The sequence below is a fragment of the Ursus americanus genome, chromosome 20 (assembly GCF_024610735.1).
Source record: "Ursus americanus isolate L20-20 chromosome 20, mUrsAme1.1.p, whole genome shotgun sequence".
Lineage (NCBI taxonomy): Eukaryota > Metazoa > Chordata > Mammalia > Carnivora > Ursidae > Ursus > Ursus americanus.
Genome location: NC_142146.1, coordinates 42,318,965 through 42,338,069, shown reverse-complemented (window position 1 = coordinate 42,338,069; position 19,105 = coordinate 42,318,965). Strand labels below are relative to the sequence as shown.

The 19,105-nt window shown below is 36.2% G+C and overlaps 2 long non-coding RNA genes across 5 annotated transcripts in view; one reads left to right on the top strand and one right to left on the bottom strand.

Moving 5' to 3' along the window:
* Positions 1-19,105, bottom strand: part of LOC123802411 (uncharacterized) — a 435,123-nt gene that overhangs the window by 37,020 nt on the left and 378,998 nt on the right. For 3 of the 4 annotated variants that reach the window (XR_006782536.2, XR_015727893.1, XR_015727894.1), the window contains one exon: positions 14,167-14,418. The exons of the other annotated variant lie outside the window; for it this stretch is intronic. This is a non-coding gene — a long non-coding RNA (uncharacterized LOC123802411). Of the gene's footprint in view, positions 1-14,166; positions 14,419-19,105 lie in introns of those variants that run through there. 4 annotated transcript variants of the gene reach the window in all.
* Positions 1-19,105, top strand: part of LOC148108416 (uncharacterized) — a 208,405-nt gene that overhangs the window by 160,088 nt on the left and 29,212 nt on the right. The gene's annotated exons all lie outside the window — the stretch shown is intronic.

Sequence of the window (19,105 nt, the reverse complement as noted above, 5' to 3'; positions counted from 1 at the left end):
CTAGACTGTTTTTGCCCCATTGTATATTCTTGTCTTCTTTGTTGTAGATTAATTGACCATATAAGTGTGGGTTTATTTCTGGGCTATCCTGTTTCATTGAACTATGTGTCTATTTTTGTGCCAGTACATACTGTTCTGATTAGTACAGTTTTGTAGTATATATTGAAGTCTGGAATTATGATATCTCCAACTTTGTTCTTTTTCAAGATTGCTTTTCAAGATTCTGGGTCTGTTCTAGTTCCATATAAATTTTAGTATTATTCTATTTTGCAAAAAATACTATTGGTATTTTGATGGTGATTGCATTGATTTGTAATTGGTTTGGGTAGTATGGATATTTTGACAATTATGAATGCTTCCACTCTCTGAGCATGACAGATCTTTCCATTTATTTGTGTCATTTTTGTAAAAAGATTTTATTTATTTGTCAGAGAGAGAGAGACAGAGTGAGCATAAGCAGGGGGAGTGGCAGGCAGAGGGAAAAGCAGGCTCCCCACTGAGCAAGGAGCCCCGTGCATGACTCAATCCCAGTCATGACCTGAGCCGAAGGCAGACACTTAACTGGCTGAGTCACCCAGGCATCCCTATTTGTGTTATTTTTAATTTCTTTCATCAACGTTTTTTAATTCTTGGAGTACATGTCTTTCACCTCCTTAGTTAAATTTATTTCTAGTTGGTTTTTTTTTTTTTTTTGGTGTAATTGTAAATGGGATTGCCTTCACAATTTTCTGCTTTTAGTGTATAGAAATACAACTGATTTTTATTGATTTTGTATCCTGCAACTTTACTAATGACTAGTTATAACAGTTTTTTGGTGGAGTCTTTATATCTATCTATCTATATCTACATATATCTATGTCTATATATATATATATATATATATATATATATATATATATATATATATATAGCATCATGTCATTTGCAAATAGTGACAGTTTTACTTCTTCTTGCCAATTTAGATTCCAATTTAGATGCTTTTTATTATTTTTTTCTTGTCTGACTGCTGTGGCTAGGACTTCCAGTACTATGTTAAATAAAAATGGTAAGAATAGATATCTTTATCTTATTGCTGATCTTGAGGGAAAAGTTTTTAGTTTTTCACCATCAAGTATGATTTTAGCTATAGGTGTGTTGTATATGGCTTTTCTTATATTGAAGTACATTCCCTTTAAACCCACTTTAAGTGTTTTTGTCATGAACAAATGTTGAATTTTGTCAAATGTTTTCTTCTGTATGTATTGACGATTTTATGTTTTGTTTTTTATCTTTGTTATATATGATGTATCACATTGGTTGATTTGCAGATGTGGAACCATCCTGCATACCTGGCATAAATCCCATTTGATCATGGTCACCGATCCTTTTAATGTATTATTGAATTTGGTTTGCTAATACTTTGTTGAGAATTTTTGCATATATGTTCACCGGGGATATTGGTCTGTAGTTTTCTTGTATGGTGTCTTTGTCCGGCTTTGGTATCAGAGTAATGCTGGCTTCATAGAATGAATTTGGAAGGCTCACTTTCTCTTCTATTTTTTAGAGTGGTTTGAGGAGAATAGTTGTTAACTCTTTAAATGTTTGGTAGGATTTACCTACGAATCCATCTGGTCCTGGGCATTTGTTTGTTGGGAGTTTTTGATTACCAATTCAATTCTGTTACTAGTAGCTGGTCTGTTAAGATTTTCTATTTCTTCCTGATTCAGTTTTGAAAGATTGTATGTTTCTAGAAATTTATCCATTTATTCTAGGTTGTCCATTTTGTTGGCATATAATTTCTTGTAGTAGTCTTGTATAATCCTTGATATTTTTGTGATGTTCATTGTTACTTCTTTCATTTCTGATTTTGAGTCCGTCCTTTTTTTCTTGATGAGTCTGGCTAAAGGTTTATCAATTTTGTTTATCTTTTCAAAGAACCAGCTTTTGATTTCATTGAGCTTTTCTATTGTTTTTAAGTCTCTATTTTACTTATTTCTGTTCCGATCTTTTTAATTTCCTTTATTTCTTGTCTGATCTTTATTATTTCCTTCTTTCTACTAACCTCAGGGTTTATTCTTTTTCTGATACCCATAGGTGAAAAGTTATATTGTTCATCTGAGATTCTTCTGGTTTCTTGGAGGTTGGCCTGTCTCTCTGTGAACTTTCTTCTTAGAACTTCTTTCACTGCATCTCCAAGATTTTAGATTGTCATTTTCATTTTCCTTTCTCGCCATGTATTTTTTTATTTCCTCTTTGACTTCTTCATTTAGTAGTATGTTGTTTAGCCTCTACATGTTTGTGGGGGGTTTTCCCCAGTTTTTCTTGTAATTTATTTCTAGTTTCATACTGTTGTGGTCAGAAAATATTTTTTTTTGAAGTTAGAAAAGATTCTTGATATGATTTCAATCATCTTAAACTTACTGATAGGGTTTTTTGTTTGTTTGTTTGTTTGTTTGTTTTTTTGGTGGCCTAACATGTGATCTACCATGGAGAATGTCCCATTCTTGAAAAGAAGGTGTATTCTGCTGTTTTTGGATGGAATATTCTGTATATATCTATGAGGTCTATCTGGTCTAATGCATCATTGAAAGCCACTGTTTCCTTATTGATTTCCTCCTGGATTATCTCTCTACTGATGTAAGTGGGGTGTTAAAGTACCCTTCTATTATTGTATTACTATCACTTTTCTCCTTTATGTCTGTTAACAGTTGGTTTGTGTATTTAGGTCCTCCACTGTTGGGTGCATAGATATTTACAATTGTTATAACTTCCTGCTTGATTGACCCCCTTTATCATTATGTAATGTCCTTTTTTTGTCTATTATAACCTTTATTTTAAAGCCATTGTGTCTGATATAAGTATTGCTACCATGACTTTTTTTTCCACTTTAATTTCATAGAATATATTTTTCCGTCCCTTCACTTTCAGTCTTTAGTGTGTTTAGGCCCCAAATGAGTCTCTTATAGGCAGTATGTAGATGGTCCTTTTTTTTGTTGTTGTTGTTACTTTTTTTTTTTTAAATCTATTCAGTCATTCTGTGTCTTATGAGTGAAGCATTTAGGCCATTTAAAGTAAATTAGTAATATGCATGTACTTATTGCCATTTTGTTAACTGTTACCTGATTTTCATAGTTCTGTTTCTTACTCACTTTCACTGTGATTGACAGCTTTCTTTAGTGTTATACTTGGATTATTTTCTCTTTATTTTTTTGTGCATCTGTTATAGGTTTTTGGTTTGAGGTTCACATGTAATCCTCAGTACAAAATAGTCTATGTTAATTTGTATTCAAGTAAGTTCAAAGACATTCTGAAAGAATTTCATGTTGTCATATTTTACAACACTTGAGTTCTTTTGTCTTTTAACCTTCATACTAACTTTAAAAATGATTGATCTGCATTTATTGTGTTTGTCTTTGCTTATGAATTTTTTTCATCTCATAATTTTCTTCATATTATGGCCTTTTCCACTTAAAAAGTCACTTAAAGATTTCTTATAAGGCCAATTTAGTGGTGATAAACTCCTTTAACTTTTGTTTATCTGGGAAATCTTTAGCTCTCCTTTAATTCCTTGCGGAGTATTCTTGGTTGTAGGTTTTTTACTTAAGCACTTTGAATAAATCATACCACTCTCTTCTGGCCTATAAAATTTCCGCTGAAAAATCAGCTGATAGCCTTATGGGGTTTCCCTTGTATGTAACTGGTTGCGTCTTCCTTGCTGCTCTTAAGATTGTCTCTTCATCTTTAATCTTTGACATTTTAATTATTATGTGCCTTAGCGGGGACCTCTTTGCTTTGATTTTGTATGGGGCTCTGATTCCAGGACCTGGATGTCTGTCTGTTTTCTTCCTCAGGTTAGGGAAACTTTTGGCTATTACTTCTTCAAGTAGATTTTCTTCTTCTTCCTCTCTTCTCACTGTGGGACCCTTATAACATGACTATTAGTACTTGATATTACCCCAGAGATCCCTTAATCTAGCTTCATTATTTTTAATTGTTTTTTTCTATTTGCTATTCAGCTTAAGTGCTTTCCATTATTTTATTTTCCGGATTGTGGCTCTATTCTTCTTATATACTTTAATCTGCTGTTGATTCCCTCTAGTGTATGTTATTGTGTTCTTCATGCTGGTTCTTTTTTTACCTCTTTGTTGAAGCTCTCACTGAGTTTATCCACTCTTCGGTCTGGGGAGCATCTTTATGACCATTACTTCAAACACTCTATCAAGTAGATTGCTTATCTGTTTTGTTTAGATTTATTTCTGAGGTTTTTTTTTTTTTTTCATTTGGAGCATATTCCTGTCTTCTCATTTCGTTTGACTTTCTGTGTTTGTGTCTATGTATTAGGCAGAACAGCTACTCCTCCACACCTTGAAGAAATGACCTTGCATAGTTAAGTTCCTTGTGTAGATTGTGTGCCCAGCAGTTTTGGCTAGTTGGCTGAAGCTATAAGTGGGCATGGGCTGGGCGGCCTGGAGCACTCCAAGGTGGGGCTGCCTTCATGGGATGGCTGAAACTGAAGTGAGAATGGGCTAGGTAGTTCCCACTGCTCTCTACACAGAAGGTACCCTGGTAGAAAAACTGAAGTAAGTGCAAGCTGGGTGACCAAGGATATTCCATGCAAGGGACACCCTGGAAAAATGGCTGGAACTGAGTGGGCCAGGTGGTCTTATGGCACTCTGTGGGTTTTTCTGGTAGACAGCTGAAGCTGAAGCAAGGGTGGGCTGGGAGTCCCAGGGTTCTCTGCACAGATTGTGCCATGGTGAGTCACCTGGACAGAAGTGGGTATGAGTCTGGGGTGTTCTGGATGCTTTGTGTCTGTGTTGCCTTGACAAGATGACTGGAGCTGTAGTTGACAGTGTCCAGGGGTGTCCCATTACACACTGTGCTGGGGCTGCCTTAATGGGAATGTTGGGGCTGTTGTGTGCTAGGGGCTTGAAGCTCACTAAGATAGCTGGCCAGCCAGTGACTTCAGACCCTGTTCCCCTCTGCACCATCAAGATAGAGGGGAAATGTAAACAAAAGAATTCATCTGCCCCTCCAAACCAGGAGAGAGTTCCAGCAACTCCCCTGTCATTTGGCAGAGTTCTAGGGCTGGTTCCTTTATATTCTATTTGCTTTTCAAAACTGCAACTCTTTTTCTGTGCTCCAGGGTGTCTAGGGCTGATTTGGGCTAGGAGATCAGACTCACCTAGGTGGTAGGTGATCATAAACAAGGGCACTTGCCTGCCCCTTCAGCCCCAGAGAGAGGTTCCTCCGTTCAGTAGAGGGCTAGTTCCTTTATGTTCTAGTTGCTTTTATTTTTGTATTTAATTTTCATTTATTTATTTGTGAGAGCATACACAAGTGGGGGGGGGGGGAGAAGGGGCAGACAGAGAGGGAGAGCCCAGTGTGGAATCTGATGTGGTGCTTGATCTCCATATTAAAATACTTCTTACATACCATGAATATGGGTAGGGTTGTCATTATTGAGATATATGCTTAGGAGTGGAGCTTCTAGGAAGTAAAAGTCTGGCCTCAAGGAGCTTAAAATATATTTGGGGAGAGATATACATAAAATTTTAAATTACACTGATTTTGTTATATCTACCAAAGCTTAAAACGGTGATTATAAACAGAAATTAATCCTACCATAAAAATAAACAGTAATGCTTTTTTGATGAAAGAAAAAACCTATGATTAAATGCATGTTATGGGCTAAGTTGTACAAAATACAAAAAAGTTCTATGTTTACTTAATATTTGCATAAATCTCCTGAGATAGTTGGGTAGTTTGGGAAAGAACCACCTAGCCCATAAAGTCGTCCAAAGAACCAAGTTTCTTCCATACTGGTGCTTCACCACCTTCTAGGGCACCTCCATGATTTGCATAGTCAGTGCTGGTTCATAAGAGGAGAAGAGCCACATCCAGGTGTTTTAAGAGTACACTACTTTCCTTGCCTCATAAGTTGTATATATCACTTCTACTTGTATCCCATTAACAAAAACTTAACCGTACCCATTTGCAAGGGAGCCTAGGAAACAGCCTGGGCAGTCATGTTTCCTGCTAAAACTTGGGGTCCAATTATGAAAATAACAAGAAAAGAATGGATAGTGGAGGGGAGTATTTCATACTTTAATACTTAAACAATTTTGGCTTATCCATTTTTCCCCCTCTCTCATAGTACGTTGAAACTTACTGCCTGTGTAATCACAGTCTCCCTCTAATCCCCTCTCTCCAAAAAAACTGGAGGTGACCACACAGTTATCTACTCTAATTCTTATGTCTTATTGCTGAGAGGAATTTGGCTTGGAGAACAGTAGTATATATCTCAAATTCCTTTGCTAGTTTGTGTCAAAACTGAGACATGAATTTAAACCTCGCTTTAAAATTTAGGCCCTTTTATTCCTTTTATTTTTTTAAAAGTTCAAAAATACAAAATCATAAAAAGATATATCTTAAACATATTTTAAGATAAATTAAAAATGTGTGGAAAAGCTGTTTTTGTTTATAGAATGGATCTGCTAATTGGAGGTTCCCAACATCTTTCTTGAATAAATCTCAACCCATCTGAATTGTTTATAATTTCTGGTTTCATTGTCTTTGAACTAGAGCAAGAATTTAAAAACACATTTGGAGTAATCTAAATTCAGGGTTCTTCTGGATTAAATTTTTTTTCTCTACCCTTTTATGGTTATCTTGATTAGATCTAAATTAACATTTATTTCAGCCATTGGCCTTTATCTAGCCTTTCCAAAGTATTTAACCTTCATGGAAATAAGAATTGTCTTTCTCTCTCACTTATATACTACTGGGTTAAAAAATATTTAATTAAATTATGTAAGTTCAGTAACAAGTTCAATGAAATAAACATCTTGGGTCCAAATGTAACTGACCTTTATTAAACATACAACTCAACTTATGAGCTGATGGGGAGGGTGTGCTAAAGAGTTATGAGTTCAGCATTCTGCATGCTGCTTGCATCAATAAGTACATTATATAGACAGCATGGAGAGCGTCAAAGAGAGTTTTATGCTACTAAATGTCCAGCCAAAACTAATATTTGATTATTCCTATGTTGAGCTTACCATTCCTTCCTCTTTGTCTTCACTATCATCATCACCATTAATAATTGAAGTCAATATAGAGAACATTGTGCTAGAAATCACAGAATCCCAGAATTTTAAGAAATGGTCCCTAATTCAACGGACTTGAAATTTAGAAGGGAGGAAAGAACATCAAATGTAGAGTTCTGAAAGCCTGGGTTAAAATCAAGGAGAATTTGGGGGTAGTTAGGCAGTTTTCCCCTTCTTTTCCATATTCTTTCAGACCTTTTAAGAAAAGTCAATATGCTAATTTTATTAAAAATACCAAATTCTACCTAATGCTGTTGATTTCCCATATCAACAATGTGACCAGCTCTATAGAGGTACTAAGCAAGTATTAAAATTATCTGAAATGCAGACAATTTTATTTAATTTGCTTCCAATGCTGTGAAGACCGTATTTATAAATATTCAACCATATGTCATATAGACCTTCAGAGTATCCCCTGTAAGTGTTCTGCAAAAAAAGCAAATAGACTTGACCAGGAAATATTATAGTGAAGCAGAACTTGTGGACTCTAAAAACATGAATATATCTCTTAAGAACATCAAAATCAGTTATGATTAAGTTATTAATAGTTAGATTGGACTGTTAGAAAACCATTAAAATAGTTTCTTGAAAGATTTGCAAAATAATACTGAAAACTTCTGGTATAATTTTTGGTGTAAAACCATGAAATAAAACTGACAATACAGTTTAACCACAGCTCTGTAAGAAGAATCATGTCAAACCCTCGAAGGACATACACTGTAGAGCTGATTGGTGATTTTAATTTTTTTAATACTTATTTGTCACCAGTTAAAATAAAGGTTATTTTATATAAATATTACATGAATTTCAGTTTTCTCTAATGTACCATTTAACAGATGTGCTTTTTAAAATCTCCCCAACAATTTACAAATTTACAGAACTTTTTATTGTTCTTCAATCTTGTTGAGGATAAATTTAGGAACAAGTAGCTGCAGAATGTGGATCGTTCACCCATAGCAGAGGACAAGGCAGTAACGTTGTCACCTGTCTGTGTCCCATTAAATGGCTTGTGCTAAATTTATTTATTTTTTATTTATATACCTTAGAAATATAAGCTAGTAAATTTTTTTCTGAAAAGTATTAGTATATTAAAATTAATTAAAAGATATATTTCCCTCAAATAATATAACTCAAAGTTTTAGGATACATTTTTTTTTCAAATATATGGTAGTAAATGAAGACTTGATTACATGATAGCCATCAACATTCATTCCAGATAATCAAAAGTCCATTTAAGTTGCTTACTTTGTAAAGGTTAAATAACATTTTTATATTCTACTTTGTGAGGGAATTCTGTGGTAAATGTAATGGATTTCATAAAAATGGAAAAGAGAAAATGTAACTAGTAATGGTTGCCCAAGTATTGAGTAGGTAAGCAAAAAATAAATTACTATTGCCAACTTGGTTTTTGTGTACAGTTTAGTTCCTGTGCCTCACCTACATTCTTCTTGCCTGACTTTTGTTAGAAAAGGTCAGATTTTGAGTAATTGGCTGAAAGTATAATTAAAGCTAATTAACAAGTAATGCAAGCAAGACTGCACAATTATAGAAATGAAATTTACAGTGATAGACTCTACCAGTTCCTAAAATACATTTTTTCCAAAGCCTTATTTAAATTGTTTCTATGAGTTAGAGTCAAGAACAGGTGTGAAATTATGTATGTATTTGAAAGCAAAGTTTTTGAATATTGTTATTTCACCCTCAAAGTAACCCAAACCATCTATCCCTACCAAATTTAAATAGACCATGAAGTTTATTTTACAAATGACACCTTAGAAAAGATTGCTTTTTACAGATAAATGAGCTACCTAGAATAAAAAAGTCATATATGATTTTAAAAATTGCATATCTTAAAATTTTTATGGTTTCAGCTTTTTAAAATCCTTAATAAACTGAATTATAAAGTATCTACAAAAGTTTTGAATATGTTGAGGAAATTGGTTGAAAATATTTACAATGTGTTATTTTTCTTTTGATTGTTCACCAACCTTATATGTAATGTATATTAAGTATCTAAAATAATGTCTTTTGCAGTAAAAATGTTTCCCTTGCAACAAATTCACTTATATATTCATTTATATATTTATTAGGTGCCATTTGACCCCAAACATGGGCTTTTTTTCATTGCAATATTTTATCAACCACACCTGTTCCAAATAAGTAAGTAAAAAGAATAAAGAGAAAGTTCTCATGCTGCATACTTCAGTTTCATTTTGTTAAGGTGGATTTAACAATAACAAATAGCAAGGGTACAAAATTTGAGACAATCCTAACACTTCTTCACTCGTAGATATGAGTAGTTAACGATAACATTTTTGGGAGAGGTCAAAGAAATATTAACTATGTTGTCTTTCTTATTAACATTTCATGCCCTTTCAAATACCTAACCTTGTTTTCTCCTTTCACTGGTCATCAGATGGAAATTCTCTAGAAACTTTAACCCTCAGCATCACCTTTTCCAGGATAATGGCCAAATATTATGCATAAAGGCAGTGGGCATTGGTGGGCAGTGAGGGTTTGGGAGCTGAAATCCATGCGTGCATCACTTCTCTGGTTCATACCCCTTCCCCCTTTCCTCTCCCACTTTTTTTTTTCCTTTTGTATTTGTTCTCTCAGTTAATGCTCTCCAAAATTCCATAGTGCAGTCATTTTTAAATTCCCCACAACCCTCTTATATCTAATGAATCTCCACAATCCATGATAATCATTCTTCAAAATCTTTCAAATCCATTCCCTCATTTCACTCCTACTGTTACATCCTTTGTTCAGACTCATATAAATTTTACTCTACTATTTCAATAATCTTTTAATTCTTCTTCTGTTTGACAGTTTCCCTACGATCTGTTCTTTTTTTTTAATGAAAAATATCTTCCTCATTTATAGACCTATTCTTACAGACCTCAATAAATCCTATGTACAGTTTTGAGAACTACCTTGATTGATGTCCTTTTCACATTGCATATTGAGAACACAGTGATTCTGATTATGAGTTAGAATACAATATCTGATATCAAATATTCTTCATTTTTGCCTCATTGTAATGCTGATACCTTTGCATAAGTGAATTTTCCTTTCTTGATTACTGTGTGCATGTTGGATTCCTCTGTTTCCATAAGTCACCCACAACTGAAAATAGTGAGCCTTTTTTTTTTCAAAATTAAAAAAAATCATAGGATCTGAAATTTATTATTTTTTAAAAAAAGATTTTTTTAATGTTTTTTAATTAATTATGTTAGTCACCATACAGTACATCCCTGGTTTTTGATGTAAAGTTCGATGATTCATTAGTTGCGTATAACACCCAGTGCACCATGCAATACGTGCCCTCCCTGCTACCCATCACCAGCCTATCCCATTTTCCCATCCTCCTCCCCTCTGAAGCCCTCAGTTTGCTTCTCAGAGTCCATAGTCTGTCATGCTTCATTCCCCCTTCTGATTACCCCCACTTTCTTTATCCCTTTCTTCTCCTACCAATCTTCCTAGTTCTTATGTTCCATATGAGAGAAACCATATGATAATTGTCTTTCTCTGCTTGACTTATTTCACTTAGCATTATCTCCTCCAGTGCCGTCTATGTTGCAGCAAATGTTGAGAACTCGTTCTTTCTGATAGCTGAGTAATATTCCATTGTATATATGGACCACAACTTCTTAATCCAGTCATCTGTTGAAGGGCATCTCGGCTCCTTCCACAATTTAGCTATTGTGGACAATGCTGCTATGAACATTGGGGTGCATATGGCCCTTCTCTTCACTACGTCTGTATCTTTGGGGTAAATTCCCAGTAGTGCAATGGCTGGGTCATAGGGTAGCTCAATTTTTAACTTTTTAAGGGACCTCCACACTGTTTTCCAGAGTGGCTGTACCAACTTGCCTTCCCACCAACAATGTAGGCGGGATCCCCTTTCTCCACATCTTCTCCAGCAATTGTTGTTTCTTGCCTTGTCAAGTTTTGCCATTCTAACTGGCGTAAGGTGGTATCTTAGTGTGGTTTTGATTTGAATTTCCCTGATGGCTAATGATTTTGGACATTTTTTCATGTGTCTGTTAGCCATTTGTATGTCATCCTTGGAAAAGTGTCTGTTCATATCTTCTGCCCATTTTATGATTTGTTTGAGAAGTTCTTTGTAGATCTTGGATACCAGTCTTTTATCTGTAGTATCATTTGCAAATATATTCTCCCATTCCGTGGGCTACCTCTTAGTTTTTTTGACTGTTTCCTTGGCTGTGCAGAAGCTTTTGATCTTGATGAAGTCCCACAAGTTCATTTTTTCTTTTGTTTCTCTTGCCTTTGGAGAAGTGTTATGAAAAAGGTTGCTTTGGCCGATGTCGTAGAGGTTGCTGCCTATGCTCTCCTCTAGGATTTTGATGGATTCCTGTCTCACATCAAGGTCTTTCATCCATTTGGAGTTTCTCTTTGTGTATGGTGTGAGAGAGTGGTCAAGTTTCATTCTTTTGCATGTAGCTGTCCAATTTTCCCAGCACCATTTATTGAAGAGACTGTCTTTTTTCCACCGGATGTTTTTTCCTGATTTCTCAAAGATTAGTTGCCCAAAGAGCCGAAGGTCCATTTCTGGGTTCTCTATTCTGTTCCATTGGTCTATGTGTCTGTTTTTGTGCCAGTACCATGCTGTCTTTGTGATCACAGCTTTGTAGTACAGTTTGAAATCAGGCATTGTGATGCCCCCAGCTTTGTTTTTCCTTTCAACAGTTCCTTGGAGATTCGGGGCCTTTTCTGGTTCCATACAAATTTAAGGACTATTTGTTCCAGTTCTTTGAAAAATGTCATCGGTATTTTGATCGGGATAGCACTGTAAGTGTAGATTGCTCTGGGTAGCATGGACATTTTAACTATGTTAATTCTTCCGATCCATGAGCATGGAATATTTTTCCATCTTTTTGTGTCTTCTCAATGTCTTTCAAGAGTGATTTGTAGTTTCTAGAATATAGATCCTCTACATCTCTGGTTAATTCCAAGGTAACGTATGGTTTTTGGTGCTATTGTAAATGGGATGGATTCACTAATTTCTCTTTCTTCAGTCTCATTTTCGTGTATAGAAATGCAACTGATTTCTGAGCATTGATTTTGTATCCCGCCACATGACTGAATTGCTCTATAACTTCTTATAGTTTGGGAGTGGATACTTTTGGGTTTTCCATATAGAGTATCATGTCATCTGCGAAGAGAGACAGTTTGACTTCTTCTTTGCCAATTTGAATACCTTTTATCCCTTTTTGTTGCCTGCTTGCTGTTGCAAGGACTTCTAGTACTATGTTGAATAATAGTGGCAAGAGTGGGCATCCTTGTCATGCTCCTGATCTTAAGGGAAAGGCTTCCAGCTTTTCCCCATTGAGAATGATATTTGCTGTAGGCTTTTCATAGATGGTTTTTATGAGATTGAGGAATGTACTTTCTATCCCTACACTCTGAAGGGTTTTAATCAGGAAAGGATGCTGAATTTTGTCAAATGCTTTTTCTGCATCTATTGAGAGAATCATATGATTTTTGGCTTTTTCCTTCTGGATAAAATCTATGACACTGATAGATCTGCGAATGTTGAACCACGCTTGCATCCCAGGTATGAATCCCACTTGGTCATGATGGATAATCCTTTTATTTTTTTATTTCTTTAACAAATTTTATTGCCAATGTACTGTAATTGTTCAACAATATTGCACAGCAGACTCTCAACTATGGGCTACATTCCTCATTGGACCCCAATTTATATTCACCATTCAAATGGAATTCTTAAGTTGCCTAGAACATTTTATTTTATTTTATTTTATTTTATTTTATTTTATTATTTTATTTTATTATATTTTATTTTATTTTATTTATTTAAAAGATTTTATTTATTTATTTATTAGACAGAGACAGCCAGTGAGAGAGGGAACACAAGCAGGGGGAGTGAGAGAGGAAGAAGCAGCCTCCCAGCAGAGGAGCCTGATGTGGGGCTCGATCCCAGAATGCCAGGATCACACCCTGAGCCGAAGGCAGATGCTTAATGACTGAGACACCCAGGCACCCCGAGATTGGATTTTTTTGAGTCCAGATTCTATTTTAGCTTTTTCTTCTACTAACCCATCCTCCAATTCGCTGATAGTTTTTCTGCCTTATTCACCCTGGCCGTCAGAGCCTCTAGTTTTGACTGCATTTGGCTCATAGAATTTTTAATTTCTGCCAAATTTGCTCTCATTTCCACCCTTAGAGATTCTATATTCTCATTAACATTTTCGTTAATACTTTTTTCAAGTCTACACATCATCGCGACCATTGTTACTCAGAATTCCATTTCTGATAATTTGGTTATATCCATATCCATTAATTCTGTGGCAGAGGCCACAGACTCATTGTCTTTTCTTTGCTGGGGGGGGACTTCTCCTTCTCGTCATTCTGATGAGGAGAGGTTGCGGGGTTGTCCAGAGCCCAAATTATTGACCAGGACCCAGGCTGTGTGCCCTTGTTTTATAGGGATCTTAGGGATGTGGGCTTCTTGATTTTTCAGCCTGCCTTCTGGGGGAGGGGCCTGCTGTGCGGATACTCAGGCAACCCTGTTTGGGTAGAGTCTCCGTGTCCCCTGTGAGGGGGGATGAGGATGGGCACACTGTGAGCCAGTATTTCCAGGCTTTTGTTTCCCTGGCGGTTTGCTGTGCCTCTTCTGAGAGTCAGAGCAGCAGTGGCCGAATCTCAGCCTCTGTCTCAGAAGAGAGGGATTGCGGCCCGTTCTCCACTGATGTTCTGGCCACTTTAACTCTGTTTCTGTTGGTGCTGCTCAACCCTGACGCTGCAGCGTCCCGGGATGTGCGCCCCACACCCGGCATCCCAGCCCTCACTTCCAGGGCCGGCGTGTCTCTGTCCTTTGTGTTTCTAACACCGCCAGCCTCCCCCATGTGCTCCGGAGCTCCCGGTCTCAGTCTGGTTCCAGTGAGCGCGCCGGAGGTCCGTTTCAGTCTGATGGTGCGCGTTCCCCGGCTCATGGTCTCAGTCTGCTCTCTCGGGGGTGCTGGTCCCCAAGTCCGCCGACTCCTCCCCCGCCCCCTCCCCCCACGCAGGTGGCTACCGCTTCCCGGAGCCCAAACGCGGTGGCTCCCTCCCCCTTCCGTTTCTCTTCCGATATCTGCGCGCGGTTTCACGGCTCCCCGCTTCGTACCTCAATACTCAGCACTGGAGATGTTCATTTGTAGAGATCCAGATGTATCTTCCTGTGTCTCAGGCTGATTCCGTGGATGTTCAGGCTGGTCTGGTACTACCCAACTCGACTCAGGGGACCGGCTGAAAAAGGTGTCTCCTACTCCTCCGCCATCTTAACTCCTCCCATGAGCCTTCTTTTCTAATGAATATTAGTTAATAAATGGTAAAGACTAAACTCACATGCAGAGTTTTTGATTGTAAAATATATAAACTTTATACTATACGGTGTTTCTCAAACTTTAAGGTGTGTATAAATCACCTGGAATCTTTTAAAAATATAGATTCCTCAGTGGGTGGGTCTTGAGATTTTAATTTCTAACAAGTTTCCAGGTGGTGGTGAGGTTGCTTTATACTACACCATGATATCAGCTGCTTGAGTATTACCACCAATGATTATCTATGTGTATGAAACCCAAGGAACTGCTACTGTGACAAGTGAGCTTTCAATTCAACAAACATTATGGAGCATCAGTGGCTACAAGGGGCACAGAGTTGAATAGTATCTTTTGTCCTTAAAGAGATTACAACTTAATAAAGTAGAAAAGTCAGGGATAAAAACACCTATAATACAGGATAGAAAGTGGTATATATCAACCAACAGAAAGGCACAGAGTGGCTTTCCCAACACAAAGTGGGAAGTGATCTAATGTGCCAATTATGTCTGAGAAGAAAGCAAAAAAAAAAAAAAAAAGATTCAGGAAGGATGTAGCACTTAAAGCTCTTTGCAAATTGAATTTCAAAAGATACAATATGAACAATATGACAAGAACAATACAAATAATAAGAACATTCTAGATTAAAGGAATTGCTAGAACATAGGCACAAAGGTAGAACTCTGTATGGCATTTGTAGGAATCATCAAGAAGTCCTGTTTGGCTGTGCTGTTAGGGGAGTAGAATATAGAAGAGTATAGGAAGAAAACTTAGAAGAGGTCTAAGAGACAGAAGAGTATTTTAAGGGTCACCAGATGGGAACTTGTGCTATATTCCACATGGGAAAGTTCAGTATGATACTCTCCTTAATGCACACCTTAAATATTTTCAGAATGCCTTGTAGACTAACCTAGACTAGTCCTCTCCCTTGAAGCAATAGAGCTTTTTTTTTTTTTTTAATTTCTCTATACAGCTCAGCAAACGTAGAATGTATAAGATTCAAAAATGAAGTAAACCACTAGCAGGTCCTAAATAACTACTAATCAGATGAATAAATTGTTGACCACAAGGATATATTAATGCACTAGGATTGGCAAAATGACTATAGTTATGGACACGATGGTATATGACTTCTGTGTAGTGCCTCTGTGTATGGCATGCAGATGGCATATGGATGACAGGAGTTAACTTCTTAATATCTTTAAGATTCCAATTCTCAGGCACATACAAGTTTTTGTAATACTATTTCTGTGTAGATATTCTGATTTAACAAGTTAAGGTACATAATCTTTGGCTTACCTTAATTTCCCAGGGACTTCTCTAATCTTTTTTTTTTTTTTTTTTTTTTTTTTTAGGATTTTATTTATTTGAGAGAGAGAGAGAGAAAGCAAGCACGAGTGGGCGTTGGGGCAGAGGGAGAGGCAATAGCAGACTCCCTGCTGAGCATAGAGCCCCAAGAGAGGCTTGGTCCCAGGACCCCAATATCATGACCTGAGCTGAAATCAAGAGTCAGACACTTAACCAACTGAGCCACCCAGACACCCCAGATCTTCTTCTTTATACAAAATGAAAACATCAGAGTCCTTCATTGTATACCTTTTCTTCACTAAGTCACCAAATAAAGACAAAATCCAACTTAAAAATAGTGCTTGCTAAGCAACTAAGAGTCAAGCCATCCCAAATAAATATGCAATGCAATTAAACATAGTGCTTTTTTGTCACTCCTAGACATTCCCTCTATTTTCTTATTTAGGATATTGCCCCTTAGATTCTTCCATATAAAATTCTGGAGTTGTCACTGTCAAAAAGAATCTGGCACTTTAGAAGGTTCCCTTGGTATCTGCTCTAAATTTCTGATAGGTTAACTGCCAGTTCCTTGCATCACCTTGACTCATGTTACATACATGTGCCAAATAAATATGCTTCTACTTATTAAGCAAAGGAAGAATCAAAAGGGTAAAACAAATACTTCAAACTATTCATAATAATAATGTAAAAATACCCTCTAAAAAGCACTTTGGAGATAGTGGATCAGGACCTGCCTTCATGGAGGCTCAGAGTAACACAAAGTAACAAAGTAATTGTAACTAAAACACTTCAGGGTAACAGCACTGAAATAGATTACTCCCATTCAAAGATCTTTTAAGGCTTAAAAGCTATTTTTTAGGGATTTTTCTTCCTCCATATTTTTTTATTTACAGTTTCTTTGCAATCGTAATGAAGTGGGCATTTGTGAGTTCTCCCTAGAGGGTTAGCTGTCTGTCGTTACTACTAGACAATAGAATGAGTCATTCCTCTCAAGTCAACTAGATTTGAAAATTTAAAAATCTGTGCTATGTTCAGGAAGAGCTGGGATAGTCTTTATATTTATTTGAAATCTTCACGTTATGAGTGAGCATACATTTGAGACCAATTTTAATGTTTTCCTTGGAAAAATGGTACACTTAAGAGTTAAACATTATCCCAGCAACTTGTTTTCATTAATAAGGAAGCTGAACTTGAAACTTATAGCTTAGGAATAACAGAGCAGAGGAACCAAATCACGAAAAGGTAGCTTCCTAATTATTCAGTCTCAAGTCACCTACTCATTTTATTAAAACATTTTAACCAAAATACCTTGTTAATGCACGAGACATGTATATACATGTATGTTTATCTCTATATGTATGTATAGAAAAGCATTTTCTGTCCAAAACAGAGACTACCCATTTTTGTTATGGTGGCAAATTATATAAACGAAATTTTTATACAATATAAATTATGTATAGCTTTAAAAGTTAAAGTATACCCTGTGTACACTGATAGTGAAAATTAATCAGAACTTTTCCCTCCCAAAAGAATTTTGAGGCAAATGATTAATTTGTCATAAATAACTTCTGGGCACAGTGTCATATGTTTATGTCAGTCAGAAACATTTGTTACACTAATGGCACCAAATGTTGAAGGAGTGTGAACAAATGCAATATACTTCCTAGCCAAGCTTTCTCAATTTGATCAATCACTTTTAAAGGAAAAGGAGTGAGGTCACCATTATCTCTAAATAGTAGGAATTAAGGAGACTGTTAACATTTTATTGAAATATGTGAAATAGTTTGACTCTCCCTTTCTGAAAATTAAAAAAAACCCAATATTCTTAATCTTACCAATATTTTAAGCAAAGAAGATATATTCCCCAAAAATGTTAACCAACTTTATACTTACACATTTTAAACCTAAGAAGTTGCACCCAATGTTTCTCAACCCCATATTGCTTAACATGTCTCAGAGTTTGTCTAAAATAACCATAAACCATGGTACCATTGGCTGTTATTAATAATGATGACCATGAAAGCGTATGTGTTTAAAGCCCGATTAAAGCATATTCAAATGACCTTTATAAAATTCTAGAATACCAAGGATAACGCATGTTGACAGTGAGTGAGATGGAATAACCAGAGATAAAAAGGATTTTTGATCCTAGGAAAAAAGACATTCAGGAAGAATTTAACCATAAAACATATTTTCTGCAGCTACATGAAACTAAAGACATTTATAAATCTTTCCCTTTTTCCTCACACTTTACCTCAGAAGAGAAATCATTCACAGCAGATTAGTCTGAAGAAGTCACAGGGAACATTTCACCTTTTATAATTATTTTTGAGTTTCAAATTAAAATTTGCTGTATATATTTTTCCTTAGGTTAAATGGTTGAAGAAAATCAGGTATCAAGTGGTAAAGGTTGGGTTCAGTTTTCAAAGAATCTTTTAAATAACATCACTAATAAACATGTAATCAAAATGTATCGTGCCCAGTGAAAGAAAGTGGTAAGGAGATGTGGTTTGAATTGGGGGATCAAGAAAGTCCTTTCTGGGGAAGGACGTATAAAGCTGAGACCTGAAGGATTCAAAGCGGAAGGAAGAGCAGGCTCCATAGCAGAGGTGAAAAAGAGATTGGTGGGCTTGACAAACAGAAACCATGTGGTAAGAGAATGTAGATTTAAGAATGCAAATGGGATAGGCTGGTGATGGGTAGTAAGGAGGGCACGTATTGCATGGTGCACTGGGTGTTATATGCAACTAATGAATCATCGAACTTTACATCGGAAACCGGGGATGTACTGTATGGTGACTAACATAATATAATAAAAAAAAAATCAAAATTAAAAAAAAAAGAATGCAAAATTAGTTTAGAGACTCAGGCCCAGATAATAAAGAGAGCTTTATAGGCCAAGGACAAGAATTTGGATTTTATTTCAAACATAATGGAAAGCTTATAGGGGTTGCTTGGAGGGCAGTGACATGATCTAACAAACATTAAAAATATATGGCAATGGATGTTGTTTGAAAAATGAACTAAAAGGGGAAAAAGATGAAAATGAGAGATATTAGCATGCATGTCTATTAGATTAGTCTAAGGAGAGATGAAGGTGGCTTTGACCAAGGTGGTAGCAACTGATGATGGAGAGAAAAAGCTAGGGGATTTAAGATACATATTGAGATTTGGTGAGGAGAGATGTCGAAGGCAAATAAAGGGTGTGTCAAAAATGCTTGGTTTCTGGTGCGGGAAAGTACATCAATCTAGGTGCCTTTAATTAAGAAATGAAATTGCCCTTCATGCAACCCCTATCAATTATTCAAAGTAGAGTACTGACATCTCCAACAATTACTGTTTCATTGTTTATTCCTGCTTTAATTT